At 49.8% G+C, this 15,013-nt stretch overlaps 1 protein-coding gene and 1 long non-coding RNA gene across 4 annotated transcripts in view; one reads left to right on the plus strand and one right to left on the minus strand.

Moving 5' to 3' along the window:
- Positions 1 to 8,442, plus strand: LOC125623902 (uncharacterized). 3 transcript variants are annotated; one of them, XR_007353152.2, is made up of 4 exons: positions 50 to 134; positions 3,259 to 3,465; positions 5,416 to 5,470; positions 7,758 to 8,442. It is a non-coding gene; the product is annotated as an uncharacterized LOC125623902 (long non-coding RNA). The 3 variants fall into 3 exon arrangements; XR_007353151.2 differs by lacking the exon at positions 50 to 134 and adding an exon at positions 593 to 3,115; XR_012665327.1 differs by lacking the exon at positions 3,259 to 3,465 and having other exon boundaries at positions 1 to 134.
- LOC125623888 (caspase-1) overlaps positions 6,618 to 15,013 on the minus strand; it is a 27,836-nt gene continuing 19,440 nt past the window's right edge. The window contains exon 9 of the mRNA XM_048823941.2: positions 6,618 to 14,741. The gene's annotated coding sequence lies outside the window, so the exon portion shown is untranslated. The remainder of the gene's footprint in view (positions 14,742 to 15,013) is intronic.

A 15,013-nucleotide genomic window follows, 5' to 3' on the forward strand; every position in this document is an offset into this window, starting at 1 on the left:
GAGGGGCGGGACCACACAGCGAACTGTCCAGTGACAAATCACAGCGCGTCCCGGCGAGCCCTATTGGGATCCAGGAATACCGCCTCCCCCCGGCACCCCGGGGGCGAACCCGCAAGTATTGGTGGCTCAGAAAGGTGGGTCCCTGCGCCACAGGAATTGGAAAGGGGCACTTCCGGGGCTCTGGGGCCTGGCGAATTGAGATAGCGGGGAGGGTCCCCCTGTCACTCAGAGCGCTAGCCCCGCCCCCTAGCTCGGCCGGCTGCGGCTGTGCCGGCTGGCGCGGTGGGGGCGGGGCGGGGGATTGTCCAATGGCAGCGGGCAGCGGAGTGCGGGCGCTGATGACTAACCCCGGGCTCGCCCAGCCGGGGGCGCTGCGGGGCAGGAGTGTCGGTTGGGGCCGGGGGCGCTTGGAGCGTGGCTTCGCCACGTCATGCCTGACCCGCCCGTGCCGGGACAACGGGCTCTGTGCGCGCGGGATGAGCCGCGCCCGCCCCGCCCCCGCCCCGCCCCCGAGCCGCCGGGCGCCGAGCTGGAGCGGCCCAGCCCCCCCCCGCTCCACTGCGCCGGCTCGTGCTGGGGGCGGTTCCCCTGCCCCCCCCCGACCGAGGGTGCAGCCCCCGCGGGGGCCTGGGCCGGACCCGCGGGGGGGCTGCGTCGGGCACCCCAGTGTCCAGGGGCGGCCCTGAGCCCAGGAGCCCTTGGCCGCCTCGCAGCTGGTGAAGTAGGCGGCGAAGGGCGCCGCTGAGGAGGCCGCCCCGGGTGCGGTAATAGCCGCTGTTGGGCTCGCCGCTGCTGGCGAGCCAGGCGAGCCTGTGAGCCACACAGAGCTCTTCCCCGGGCCCGGGACGGCGGCTCCCGGCCGCGCAGCTTGGTGCAAAGGGGAGCAGCTCCTTCAGCCTAGGTGGTTGCACACGCGGTACGGGAGCATTCAAGGCGAAGTGGTCCCTTCGCATCTCTCCAGGCACAGGGCACAAAGAGGGAGTCTCATAAACCATAAATCCAGTGTCTCTGCTCCGGCCATGATTTTAAATGTCTGGCAGAGTGATGGGTTTAAGCTCCCAGACTCATCTTTTGAAAGTGTTGGGCAGGTTTCCTTTGAGAATGAGGCCTGATTGGCCAGACGTAGAGTGATGGCTTTGGAAAAGTGTTCACCCACAGGTGACAGGGTGTTTGTGTCTTTTATCGTTTTCCTGTGAGAGTTCATGTGAGGGTGTAGCGATTGTCTGCTTTCGCTCACAGAGCTCTTATTGGGGCATTTAGTGCACTGGACGAAGCGCGCCACTTGCGATAGGTGTGTGTAGGAGCATGGATCTTGGAAGGTGTGATGTGAGGGGTACTGATCATTGTGGAAGTGGAGCTATGTCTGCAGTTTTCGCATCTGTTCTGGCAGGGTCTGGGGCATCTTTGAGTTGGTGTGTCCTGGTCTCTGGGGAACTTGCTTCTGATGATGAGGTTGAGGGATTGTGGAAGGCCAGAAGTGGGGATTCAGGAAAGATTTCTTTCAAGATGGGGTCCTCATTGAGTATGGGTTGTAGTTGTTTGATACCACCCAATACTGGAGCCCACGCAGGGTAAGTGACAACTAGGGGTGTGCAGTCAGAAGTTGGGTTTTTCTCCCCCTGTATTGAAGCAGGTTCTCTCAGGGTATTTCGGTGGCCTGTTCGATGACGTGGCCTACTTCCCTGGTAGAGTGTCCTTGTTTGGTGAAGGCACTTTCAAGCGTGTTAAGGTGTATATCCTAGACTTGATCCTCAGAGCATATTCATAGAATCATAGAATATCAGAGTTGGAAGGGACCTCTGGAGTCCAACCCCCTGCCCAGAGCAGGACCAATTCCCAACTAAATCATCCCAGCCAGGGCTTTCTCAAGCCTGACCTTAAAAACGTCTAAGGAAGGGGATTCCACCACCTCCCTAGGTAACGCATTCCAGTATTTCACCACCTTCCTAGTGAAAAAGTTTTTCCTAATATCCAACCTAAATCTCCCCAACTGCAACTTGAGACCATTACTCCTTGTCCTGTCATCTGTTATCACCGAGAATAATCTAGATCCATCCTCTTTGGATCCACCTTTCAGGTAGTTAAAAGCAGCTATCAAATCCCCGCTCATTCTTCTCTTCCGTAGACTAAACAATCCCAGTTTCCTCAGCCTCTCCTCATAAGTCATGTGTTCCAGTCCCCTAATCATTTTTGTTGCCCTTTGCTGGACTCTCTCCAATTTTTCCACATCCTTCTTGTAGTGTGGGGCCCAAAACTGGATACAGTACTCCAGATGAGGCCTCACCAATGTCGAATAGAGGGGAATGATCACGTCCCTCGATCTGCTGGCAGTGCCCCTACTTATACACCCCAAAATGCCATTGGCCTTCTTGGCAACAAGGGCACACTGTTGACTCATATCCAGCCCCTCCCACAGGAGCAATGGCTGGGGCGGGAGCAGCTGCAAGCCCGGGCAGCGCTCTGTTCCCCCCCTCCCCCCAGCCCCTAGAGTATTTTTAGTACAAGCCAGGGACAGGTCATGGGCTTCCTTGAATTTTTGTTTATTGCCCATGACCTGTCCCCTGGTTTTTACTAAAAATACCCGTGACAGAATTTTAACCTTAACTATTATGTATGCGCCTCACTTAATTAATCCTAGATCAAAGGTAGTATTGAGAGGAGAATTTACTTGATGTGTAAACTTCATGAAAACCAATGAATGTTACCTGTATTGTTTTCACTTATCCATCCCTATTATAATGAACAGCCAGCAATTGCGTTGTGTGTATCACTGTAACTGGATTACTTGTGTATACATAGGAAGTAGAATGTTAATTTCAAAGCAAGCGGTCCTTGATGTGGTGACCTGAGGTCAAAGACTCAAAATGCATGTTGTGCAGGTGAGTGCTGTGTTGTGAGTGTAAGCGTTTGCCTGGCTGCTTTTCAGGGAAGACAGACACAGGCTCCGGTTTCCTCCGGGCCCCAAAGGTGCTCAACCCCCGGCCCCACCCTGCCTCTTCCCATCCCTGCTCCACCCTGCCTCTTCTGAATGGGAATGATACTTCATCTCTGGACTGATGAATTCTGATGGGGGGAATTCAGAGCAACTGTACAGAGATCCCTAGAGCCATTCTAGGTAACACTGAGAGACTTACTAGCAAATTACTACATCTCTGCTATCATATTGGACTTAAAAACTTTGCAAGTAAATCAATGTATTTTATCTGCTTTAACCTCTTAATAACTGTCATTTCTTTTTCTTCATTAATAAATCTTTAGTTAGTTTACTAGAGAAATTGGGTTCAGCATTGTCTTTGGTGAGATCTGGAGTATACCTGTGTGACAGGTTGGATCACAGAAACCGCCTTGGGACTGCCACCTGATCTGCTGAGACTACCTCTAAGCCCGTTTTCCCTGGCAGCTTGGGACTTCAGAACCCAGCCTGGTTGTGCCAGACACGCTGGCCTGCTACAAACACAGACCCAGGTCTGAACCACATCCCGCAAAAATTGCAGGCTTAACTGAAAACAGCTTAAGAAGTGTTCCTGTCTCCAACACTCAGATACCCAACTTCCAATGGGGTCCAAACCCCAAATAAATCCGTTTTGCCCTGTATAAAGCTTATACAGGGTAAACTCATCAATTGTTCGCCCTCTATAACCCTGATAGAGAGATATACACAGCTGTTTGCCCCCTCCCCCGGTATTAATACTTACTCTGGGTTAATTGATAAGTAAAAAGTGATTTTTTACTAAATACAAAAAGTAGGATTTAAGTGGTTCCAAGTAATAACAGACAGAACAAAGTGAATTACCAAGCAAAATAAAATAGAACATGCAATTCTAAGCCTAATACAGTAAGAAAACTGACTACAGATAAAATGTCGCCCTCAGAGATGTTTCAATAAGCTTCTTTCACAGACTGGGCCCAATCCTTTCCCCTGGTAAAGCCCTTGTTCCAGCTCAGGTGGTAGTTAGGGGATTTCTCATGACTGAGAGCCCCCTTTGTTCTGTTCCACCCCCTTATATATCTTTTGCACAAAGCGGGAATCCTCTGTCCCTCTATGGGTTCCCACCCCTCCTTCTAAATGAAAAAGCACCAGGTTAAAGATGGATTCCAGTTCAGGTGACATGATCACATGTCAGTGCAAGACTTCATTACCCACTTGCCAGCCCACAGATATACAGGAAGACTTACAAGTAAACAGAGCCATCTACAGTCAATTGTCCTGGTTAATGGGAGCCATCAAGATTCCAAACCACCATTAATGGCCCAACTTTGCATAATTACAATAGGCTAGGGGTGGCCAATCTGAGCCTGAGAAGGAGCCAGAATTTACCAATGAACATTGCCAAAGAGCCACAGTAATATGTCAGTAGCCCCCCATCCGCTACCCCCTTCCAGCCCCCAGTGCCTCCTGCCCACCGGCAGCCCCACCAATCAGCACCTCACCCTTCCTCCCCACGCCTCCCATCCTCCGCAATCAGCTGTTTTGCAGTGTGCAGGAAGCTCTGGTGGGGATGAGGAAGGAGCAAGGGCATGGCAGGCTCGGGGGCAGGGGTCTTGGGGCAGAGCAGGGGGTTGAGCAGTGAGCACCCCACAGCACAATGGAAAGTTAACATCTGTAGCTCCAGCCTCGGAGTCAGCACCTATGCAAGGAGTCGCATATTAACCTCCAAAGAGCTGCATGCAGCTCCGGAGCTGCAGGTTGGCCACCCCTGCAATAGCCCCTCAGAGTTATATTTCGTATTTCTAGTTTCAGATACAAGAATGATACATACGTACAAATAGGATGACCACACTCAGTAGATTATAAGCTTTGTAATGATACCTTACAAAAGACCTTTTACATGAAGCATATTCCAGTTACATTATATTCACACTCACTAGCATATTTTCATAAAATCATATAGAGTGCAACGTCACAACCTGGACTTGGGGTAAATGACTGGCCCTTTGGGACTGGAAGAACCTAATACATTGTGCTTTTTGGTTTATGTGACCAATATCAGTAAGTCCAGTTTGTCCAGGTGGTAAGTTTGGCTGGACACCTAAGGGGACTGACTGCCTGTGGCTCCATGGTGAGACTAATACAGTAATCCAGGAGCACACATTTGTTACTGGCTTGGTGAAATCTAGTTATAGAACATACCACCAGTCTGGGCTGTCTCCCCTGTTTTCACTGACCGGACACTGGCACTCTCAGGTGTGAGCCATTCCAGACACCATGACATATGGTTGTCTGTACAGTTCCATTGTTGAAGCTGATTGTGGTGTCAAGGAAGTTGATGCTAGTGTGGAAGTATTCCAGGGAGAGTTTAATGGACAGGTGGTGGTTGTTGAAGTTGTGGTGGAAATCTACAACTACACTGCAATACAAATTCAGAGCAGTCACCCCTGGAGCACACTGATCCTCTGCCTTTTTGCAAACAACAGATGCGCACGCTGGATTTCAGAGGAGGGCAACAACAATGAGAAAAAGGGCTAGGAGGTAAGGCCTATGGAGAAAGGTAAAGAAAACTGGGCATTTGGGATCTTGAGCATTGGTTACTCCTGGGGGAATACTGTGCCACTGCACATGTGCAGAATATATATTCCCCCCCCTCCCCCAGTTTTCTTTGCTTCCCCGCAGAAAAATGACTTTCTCACAGGGAAGCAAAGGGAAGCCACAAAAGCGGTCAGCCAGCAGAGAGGTAAATCAGTGTGGGGCAGAGGCAGACCCAGCAGTTGGCTCCTACCCTGTGCCAGGTTCAGCTGCTAGTCCTGGCTGGACTGGGGAGGGCTGGACTTCCTCTTCCCCTGCACGGCATCCGGGGTGGGTCAGACCCACCCCCAGATTTCTCCCCCAGCTGCAGGAAGCTCTGCAGACTCCCTCACTTCCTGCACCTATCATTCTTTAACTGCAGGGAGAGGGATCCTGTACAGGAAGCTGCTCCCCTTCCACCCAACCCCCGTGAATCCAGACCCCCTCATACCCAGACACTCCTGCTGAGCCTCACCCGTGCACTCAGAACCCCCCCGCTGAGCCCTACTCCCCCTGCACCACCCCCAACAAGCCACCCACACCTGGATCCCACCCCACCAAGTCCCACTCCCTCAGCATCTGGACCTCCCCATTGAGCCCCACACACCCACACCCCCCTCCCAAGCTCTATCCCCCACATACCCAGACACCCCCTGCTGAGCCCCAACTACCTTCACCTGGACCCCCCTGCAGAGTCCCATTACCATTGCACCCAGAACCACCCAACAAGCCCCTGTGCCTCTTGATTTCCCCCCTTCCCCCCCACATCTGGATCCCCCATTGAGCTGGCTGCACCCAAATTGTCCCACACAGAACCTTCTCAACCCACACATGGATCCCCCCACACTAAGCTCCTCTACACTTGGAACCTGCCTTGCTGAGCCACCCTGCCCACACCTGGTGCACCTGGCATGGAGAGGCAAGACCCTGGGGTGTTTCTGGGGCAGGCCTGGTCCTTGCGCTGTGTCAGGGTTGAGTGCAGCCTCACTGCTGAGTCCATGTCGGGGGGAGGAGGGGGAGCAGCACAGTGATCTCCCACCCCTGTGCAGCCAGTGGCCTTTGGTCCCCAATGCCATGTTGGAGCCTCCACATTTATTTGACAAATGAAATGTGCTGAATTTTGCAGAATTTTTAATTTTTTGGAGCAGAATTTTTATTTATTTATTTATTGGTGCAAAATGCCCTCAGGAGTAATTGGTGTCTGTCCTTTGTAGCTCTAGTGCCAAACGTTATGTCAGAAAGATCAGGCAGCCACAATCAATACTTTAGGGTAGATTCTCTGCTTTGTTCCCCTCCCTTCCCTCTTCTGATGTGGAGCAAAGGAAAGGAAACCACCCCCAACCCCTGCTGGGAATGCTACTGGTGTGGGAGAAGCCCCCAGCACTGGTGTATAGCTTTATAGCCAACTCTTACACCGCTGATGGAAAGGGGTGCCCTCGGGTGAGATGGAAGTGGCTGGAGTGTTCTACACTCTGGCTGTCCCCAGTTGGTGTATGGTCCCTTGTGGACTGTTGCCAGCTGGCATAAGTTAGAGCAGCATCTCCCAAACTGTTCTGTGTTAGGGCTGGGGCGGAGACTGGGAGAGGTGTAACTGGTTTTTGGTTCTTGGCTTCCCCTGCACTTTCCCTCACCTGGGCTGTCCCTGTAGAAGAGGGGAGCCATCTTTTAACAGGCACTGCTCTAGCCTCAGGCAGAGTCAGCTGAGTTCCGCCCCTGCCGCTAGCAGTGGTTTATTGTTAGATATCACAATGTCACTCCCACCACTGCTTATTTATTGCAGCCCAGCAGGGATGCCGGTGATGGAGCACCCAGCACTCCCTTCTCCCCTTCCCCTGTGATGCAGACAAGAGACAGCAGCTTCTAAAAGCTCTGCCAGCTCATACCCGCTGCAACCCCCAGTGCAGCTCTGAAGTGGTGGGAGGCTGCTGGGGGGACACAGCAATGCAGTTGATTCAGGCTACGTCTTCACTACTGCCTATGTCGGCAAAACTTATGTCACTCAGGGGTGTGAATATTCCATCCCCGTGAGTGACATAAGTGCTAGTGTGCACGGTGCTAGGTCGGAGGGAGAGCTTCTCCCACTGACATCACTTACGTTGCTCAGGGAGGTCTTTCTCCTGTCGGCACAGAGCGTCTTCACCAGACGCACTGCAGTGCTGCATGTGTAGACCTGCGCTTAGACACTTCCATTTAAAAATGGAGGGTCTGGCTCAGCTCGTAATCAAATACGTATTATCTACTTTGCACCCTCCAGGGCCACAGGTTGGACGTTCCTGGCCAAAGATGCAAGAGGCCAAAGGGGGAAGGAGAAAGAGAGCAGAGCTCAGTCCAACGATAAGATGCTGGCCCCAGCCCAAGGACGCTGCTCACAGCTGAGACTTGGCTGACAGCTGAGGAAGATGGGGGCATGAATGTGCCCGAGCAGCTGTGAGAAAGAAAAACCCAACTGCACAGACCTGCAAGGCCGTGAGGCCAGCAAAGAAGAAAACAAGATCTAAGACTGCAGAGATTGAAAACACCGGCGAGACGGCAAGAGGGGGAGCCGAGCCTTGTGTCCCTGGAGCCGGGGTGTTTTGAGAAAGCTGAAGACACAATGGAAAGCTGGTTTGGACTGGCACAGAGGGCACCAGGAGCAGATGTCCCTGAACGAAGCACCCCCCCACCCCAAAGGAGCCCGGGACTTAAAACCCTCCTGAGAGCTGGAGCAATCTGGAGATCACAGTGGACCATGGACGACCCGTGCATGGGACAAGAACTCCCGTCCACCCCTCCCCCTCTTCTTCTCACCCAGGCTTGGCCAGCCTCAGGTAGTGCGGGTGTGAGTATGAAAGTGGGTTAGGGCTTGGGGCACTAACGCTTCCTTCCTCTGAGTGATGCGGGGAGCACCCATCACTCTCCACTGTTATTTTATTATTTTATCAATAAAGCTTTAAAATGTAGACACGTGGTGTGTTACCTCATCTCCTCCCTTAACAATCCTGTGGCCTCAGACTGATCACCTGATGCTTCAGGCAGATTGGTAACAAAAATCTGTCACACTTTCTCCTCATGTTCGGTATCAATCACCTTTTGTTTAATTTTTCTAATTTGAAATGCAAAGTATCATCATAAGGAACAAATCACGTGATTGGGGAAATCATTTATCATAATGGTGTCCAGGTTTTGCCAGAATGGTGAAACGTCTTGGGAGGAAAGAAGGATGAAAATGAAAAAAACTGTAGGTCACCTTAAATAAATACAGGCATAGCATAAAAGCATTGATTTCATGGCTTTAGAACCAAGGATAAATAGGTTAATTGCTGGCTGTGAGCTCACTTTAAAAAACTGGTATGAGGAAAACAGAACCCTATTTCAGAACCACCTTCCTTTTCTCTAGCCAGGGAAGATGAAAATGCTTTCCCAGTGTTTAACACCACAATATTTAGTGACTGTCAACAACTTCTGCTCAGGGAGGGGGGGCAAACTGAGGCAGAGAATCCTATAGTAATAAAATCAGAGCCGAGCACTAATAGCTTTTTCGTCCTGTCTGTGTGGCTTCTGGAATGTCTGGAGAAATATGAACTCCAGCATGATTAAAGAAAGCATGTTCCTTTTCTTCGAGACAAGTTACAAGGAGATGCAAATAGAGTCAAGGTGACAAGCACCCAGCTGTGGGATGCAACCAGCCTGCTTGGTGGCTTTAAAGCAGGCGAGGAGGCATTCACATTCTGGAATTGACTGTCACTGAAACACAAAAGTGAGTCTCTAGCCTTCCTGTGCCTGCTAAAATCTTCCAAATGTGAACCAAGTGTAAGTGAAGCAGCAGGAGCTTCTCACGTCTGGGACTCAGATTCTGAGAGATGTGATCTTCCCTGTCCCCGTTCCCTGCCAACTGTATGGACACTCTTTAAAAGCACCATTATAGAGGCTCAAACTAAATGTACCCCCACTCCCAAAAAATACCACCATGGCTTAACAACAGAATAAAAGAAGTGGTTAGAGGCAAAAAGGCATCCTTCAAAAACTGGAAGTCAAATCTTACTGAAAAATAAATAGAAAGGAACATAAGTTCTGGCAAGTCAGTGGGAAAGTATGCTAAGGCAGGCCAAGAAAGAATTCGAAGAACAACTAGCTAACGACACTAACAGCAACATTTTGTGTAAGTATACCCACCAAACAGGCAGTGGGGCCACTGGACAATTGAGGTACTAAACGAGCACTGAAGAAAGACAAGGCTGTTGCAGAGAAGCTAAATACATTCTTTGGATTGGTTTTCACTGTAGAGGATACAGGGGAGATCCCCACCCCCGAGCCATCTGTCCCAGCTTGAGGTGTCAATAGAGGAGGCTTTGTCACAAGTTAATAAATTAAACAGTAATAAGTCACCAAAACCAGACGGTATCACGCAAGGGTTCTGAAGGAACTCAGATGTGAAATTGCAGAACTACTAACGGTGGTATTTAACCTATTGCTTAAATCAGCCTCTCTGTCAGATGACTGGAAGGTAGCTAATGCAACCCTGATTTTTTAAAAATGCTCCAGAGGCAGTCCTGGCAATCACAGCCTAACTTCCATACCAGGCAAATTGGTTGAAAGTACCGTAAAGAAGAGAATTCTCAGACACCTAGATAAATGCGATATGTTGAGGAAGAGTCAGTCAACCTGGCTTTTGTAAAGGGCAATCATGCCTCACCAATCTCTTAGAATTCCTTGAGATCTACAAACATGGATAAGGATGATCCAGTGGATAGAGTGTACTTGGACTTTCAGAAAGCCTTTGACAAGGTCGCTCATCAAAAGCTCTTCAGCAAACTAATCCCATAATCAGTCATGGGATAAGATGGATCAGTAACTGGTTAAAAGACAAGAAACAAAAAACAAAAAAAGTAGGAATAAATGGTTAGTTTTCACAACGGAAAGAGGTAAATAGCAGATGCACCCAATGATTTGTACTGGGACATGCTACTCAACATATTCATAAATGATCCAGAAAAGGGAGTGAGATGGCAAAATGTGCAGACAATACTAAATTACTCAAGATAAGTAAGTCCAAAGCAAACTGTGAAGAGTTACAAAGGGACCTCACTAAACTGGGTGATTGGGCAACAAAATGGCAGATGAAATTCAGTGTTGATAAATGCAAAGTAATGCACACTGGGAAAAATAATCCCAACTATATGTACAAAATGATGGGGTCTAAATGAGCTGTTACCACTCAAGAAATAGATCTTGGAGTCACTGTGGATAGTTCTCTGAAAACATCCCCTCAATATGCAGTTTTCAGAGTAACAGCCGTGTTAGTCTGTCTTTGCAAAAAGAAAAGGAGTACTTGTGGCACCTTAGAGACTAACCAATTTATTTGAGCATGAGCTTTTGTGAGCTACAGCTCACTTCAATATGCAGTGGCAGTCAAAAAAGCTAACTAAGTTAGGAATCATTAGGAGAGGGATAGATAAAGAGAAAATATTACAATGCTACTATATAAATCCATGGTACGCCCACACCTGGAATACTGTGTGCAGTTTTGGTTACCCTATCTCAAAAAAGATATAATTGGAACAGGTGCAGCGAAGAGCAACAAAAATGACGAGGGGGACGGAACAGCTTCCATAGAAGGAGAGATTGAAAAGACTGGGACTGTTCATTTTAGAAAAGAGACAACTGAGGGGGTGAAAATAGAAGTCTATAAAATCAGGAACGTATGAAGAAAGAGAATAGGGAAGTGTTATTTTCCCCTTGACATAACACACAAACTAGGGGTCACCCAATAAAATTAATAGGCAGCAGATTTAAGACAAACAAAAGGAAGTATTTCTTCACACAACGCATAGTCAACCTGCCATCAGATGTTGTGAAGACCAAAAGCATACCTGGATTCAAAAAATAATTAGGTAAGTTCATAGAGGATGAACAGTCAATGGCTATTAACCAAGATGTTCAGGAACGCAACCCCATGTACCAGGGTATCCTTAAACCAACAACTTCCAGAAGCTGGGACTATTAGGGTGGGGGGAGCAGGTGGGGTGGAGCAGGAATTGCTCTAGGGAAGGAAATGTAGAGCGGAGAAAGGTTAAAGATAATGGTGGTCCTGAGAGAGAGCCTGTTTCCTAGTGAGTGATGCTGAATGTGACAGGCTTCTGAACCAACCCTTAATAATGAGTGGGATTCTGCTGTGGATCGAGCAGTATGGAGTCCTAAACTTAGACCATGGGCCATCATGAAATTGGAATTGTTCCTTTCCACAGAATGAGCCTGACCCACTGAAATACAGTAATCAAGGTGGAGAGGTTTGTGGGAACCCTAAAATCATTCCTGGTATTGTCCAACGCCAAGCATTCAAAAGTCCTGCATCAGGCACCCCAAATTCCTGAGACTGGCTGCAATATACTGGGGTTCTGTTCACTGGTCTCCTAGGATTTGAGCTTTTGGGGGCAGTCACACTGAGATTTCCTCTGTACCCAAGAGAGCTAGAAACTTCCATCTCGTTTTCAAATGGAAGCTGAGATCCTCACATAATCACCTAACCCTAGGAGCTGGGGATTTGAGAAACAGCCCAGCGATTGTGAGATTAACAATATCTGAAGGGAGGGTCAGAGGATGCAGACACAAAGCATAAAGGAATAAAAGGCACTTCCCCCTTCCGCTCTCAAAGGCAAAGCCAGAACATGAATGTTGGACCCTTTGGCAGAACGTTGTGAAAGGCCCACTTTCAATGTACAAAGGAATTCTGTGGGCGAGACACCTGCAGACGCTATTATACCTCGGTCCTCAGGTTCAGACACAGTTGCTCCCTTCCCCATCTCTTCCCTTTTTTTCTGCCACCTTAGTCCTACACTGTAGCCGTTGGCTTAGCAGGCACTGAATTGAGTTTGATTAGTAATCAAGTGTTCCTTGCAGCCCCTCGATGGCAGAAAGAGGGATCGTGATGATTCTTTAGGTGTTGCAGCAGAAGTGGGTTAAGACAGCTGGGGATTTATCTGCCAGTTTAGGGCTTCTGATGCCATAGCACCAATCGGGGCTGCGATGGAGCCTGCATTGCAGAGGATGATGTCCTTGCACCACTTCATGACCTCTTAGGGCTGGTGTTTCAGATAGAAATACTCCTTATAGAGCCCTATGGTTCTCCTAGCTCTGCTTTGGGAATACAGTCAGACAAGTCTGGGAGGCATCAAGAGCTTGATTTCTAGGAGGGCTGAGCACCCACAGCTGAACGTGGAACAATTTACCAAGAGTCCTGGTGGATTCTTTATCACTGACAATTTTTCAGCCAAGATGGGATGTTTCTTTCAAAGCTCTGCTCTAGGAATTAAGTTCGGGCAGGTCTCTTACCTGTGCTCTACAGGAGGTCACACTAGAAGGTCACAATGGTCCTTTTTTCCCTTGGAATGTATGAAATTGATGAACTAGAGCTAAAGGGAATTGCTGGTTCTTGGCATCTCTGGAAATGAGGATACAAATGGCCAGAAACAATCCATCGGAAGAGGTGCTCACAAGCACAGAAAAGTATTTTTTAAAATGGCCCCGAGATGAGTTCTGATGTCTCTAAAACCACCCAAACTGCCGTTCCCGTCCCTACACTCATCGCTTTTCAAGAACATGGTAAAACCACCTATAAAAGTAACCACAGGCAATGAGACAGGGAAACCAGAGAGAGTGTGCCCATAAAGCAGCACAACGGCGGAGAGGGGCAAGGACACCTCTGGTCCCAGGAGTTGCTTACTCCCTTGCCCCAGCCATAGGAATAGCCCAGAAAGCAACAAAGCTAAATTCTCCTTTCATCACTTCACCCCATTAGTCCTAGTTCTACTCCCCATGTATCATGCCAAAGAACCCTGCTCCCTTCCTGATGTTCTTGCCTTGTAGTGGTGTAGACGGGTGTCTCTCGCTCATCATTAAGGACAAAAAGGGCTGTTCTAGAGGGAGAGGGATCTGTTCTTAGCACTGGTGCCAAGGACAGAAGTGATGGGCTTAGGTTTTAATAGAGAAATGTGGGTTAAGCACTAAGCCAAATGTCATGGACCACTTGCAGCCTCAGCTCTCTGAAGTCTGGAGTTGACACTGGGCAGAATGTGGCCCTATAATTACGGAGAATGAGAACAAGGTAGCGAACAGCTCAGTGAGGTTGGGAAATCACCACTGCAACTATTCAAGGCTCAGCCTGGCTGCCATCTAGTGGGGATGACTTGGAGTGAGCTCAGTTAACCCAGCCTCGCTGTAAGGGGAACGGACACAGGCCCCTTCCATTCCAGCGGGTCTGTGAATCGCTGGTAGCAAGAGAAGACAGCTGCTGCTGGCTAACCTCCATGTTCCCCTCAGAGTTCAGCAGAATTAGCCTGGGTGATCAGCACCGGGTGTGAGCACTGGGTTAGTCTAACCTGGCTGTGAGCAGCCACACTGCAAAGCCCTGCCCAAGTTACTGCGTCCCCACTGGTGCTGCGCTCCCCTGTGGGTCGCTAGCACCTTTGGGGCATAGCCCATGGTTCTTTGTGCTGCTGTAAGGTGAGCCGCTGTATGACTGTTTCCCAGTGCATTTGTGGAACACGCCTGTCCTGGGCACCTGGGGGGGACTGTGGGAAGGCAGAGGTGGACAGTCAGCACTCGAGTGATTTAGCTTGCATCCTCGCGGCAAAGTGAGCAGGCTCCCAGCCGCAGTGAAAGCAGCACCATGCTCGAACCCACCCTCAGCTGGGGCAGCTAGCCCGGGTGGAAAGCCCAGGAGAGAGGGTTTTATATGCAGAGGGGAGGGGACAAGAGCCTGGGCTAACTACAGTGAAGACGCCCCTGGTGTTGATATCCCTAATGGGAGACTCCAGCTATTTACCAAGAAGGATGTGGCTGAAACTCACTTATCTGACTGTCCTGGGGACTCAAAGTCTGGCTACCAGAGGGAATGATCAGAGTGTGTACTGGATCTCAGGGATGGGGCCCTCTAGGATGTCAGTGCTGTAGGATCTAGATAGCTGGAGGGGCTGCTGTCTTGCTAGGAAAAGCCATTTTATAGAGATGTGGCAGCAGGAGCTTCAAGGCTGATGCTATGGTTGTCCTGTCACAAAGAGAAGGCACTTCCCCAGGGGAAGGGGCTGGTGAGAAGCTGAAGGCACTTCTGGCAGTTCAGAGGAAAGCTACAGGTGGAAAGTGTGCAGGCAGCCGGAGGAGAGACCTTGAGCTTTGTGCCAGTGTTGAATGTGCAGACGCTGTCCTTCAGGAAGGTGCCGACGCTGACTGTGGCAGGGCCCCCATGGGACATGCCCTGTCTTATCTGGAGAGGAGAGAGAAGAGCAACAGTTCACCAGTGCAGCCTGGCAGCACAGGCCACACAGTGGCTCTTTCGCCCCAGGAGGGACTTTGCATTCGCTAAGGATGCCATGTGTGTGGGAGTCTCATTTCTAGGCCGGAGCTCCTTCAGGCAAGCCTGGGGAACTCCCTTAGCTCTTAGGGATATCATACCCTTGAAGGCAGCAGGAGCAGGGTAGAGCACAAGGCTGGTCCCTGCTGAATATAAATGCAGCTCTCTGAACGTCCTGTCACTTC

The sequence above is a fragment of the Caretta caretta genome, chromosome 17, assembly GCF_965140235.1.
Source record: "Caretta caretta isolate rCarCar2 chromosome 17, rCarCar1.hap1, whole genome shotgun sequence".
Lineage (NCBI taxonomy): Eukaryota > Metazoa > Chordata > Testudines > Cheloniidae > Caretta > Caretta caretta.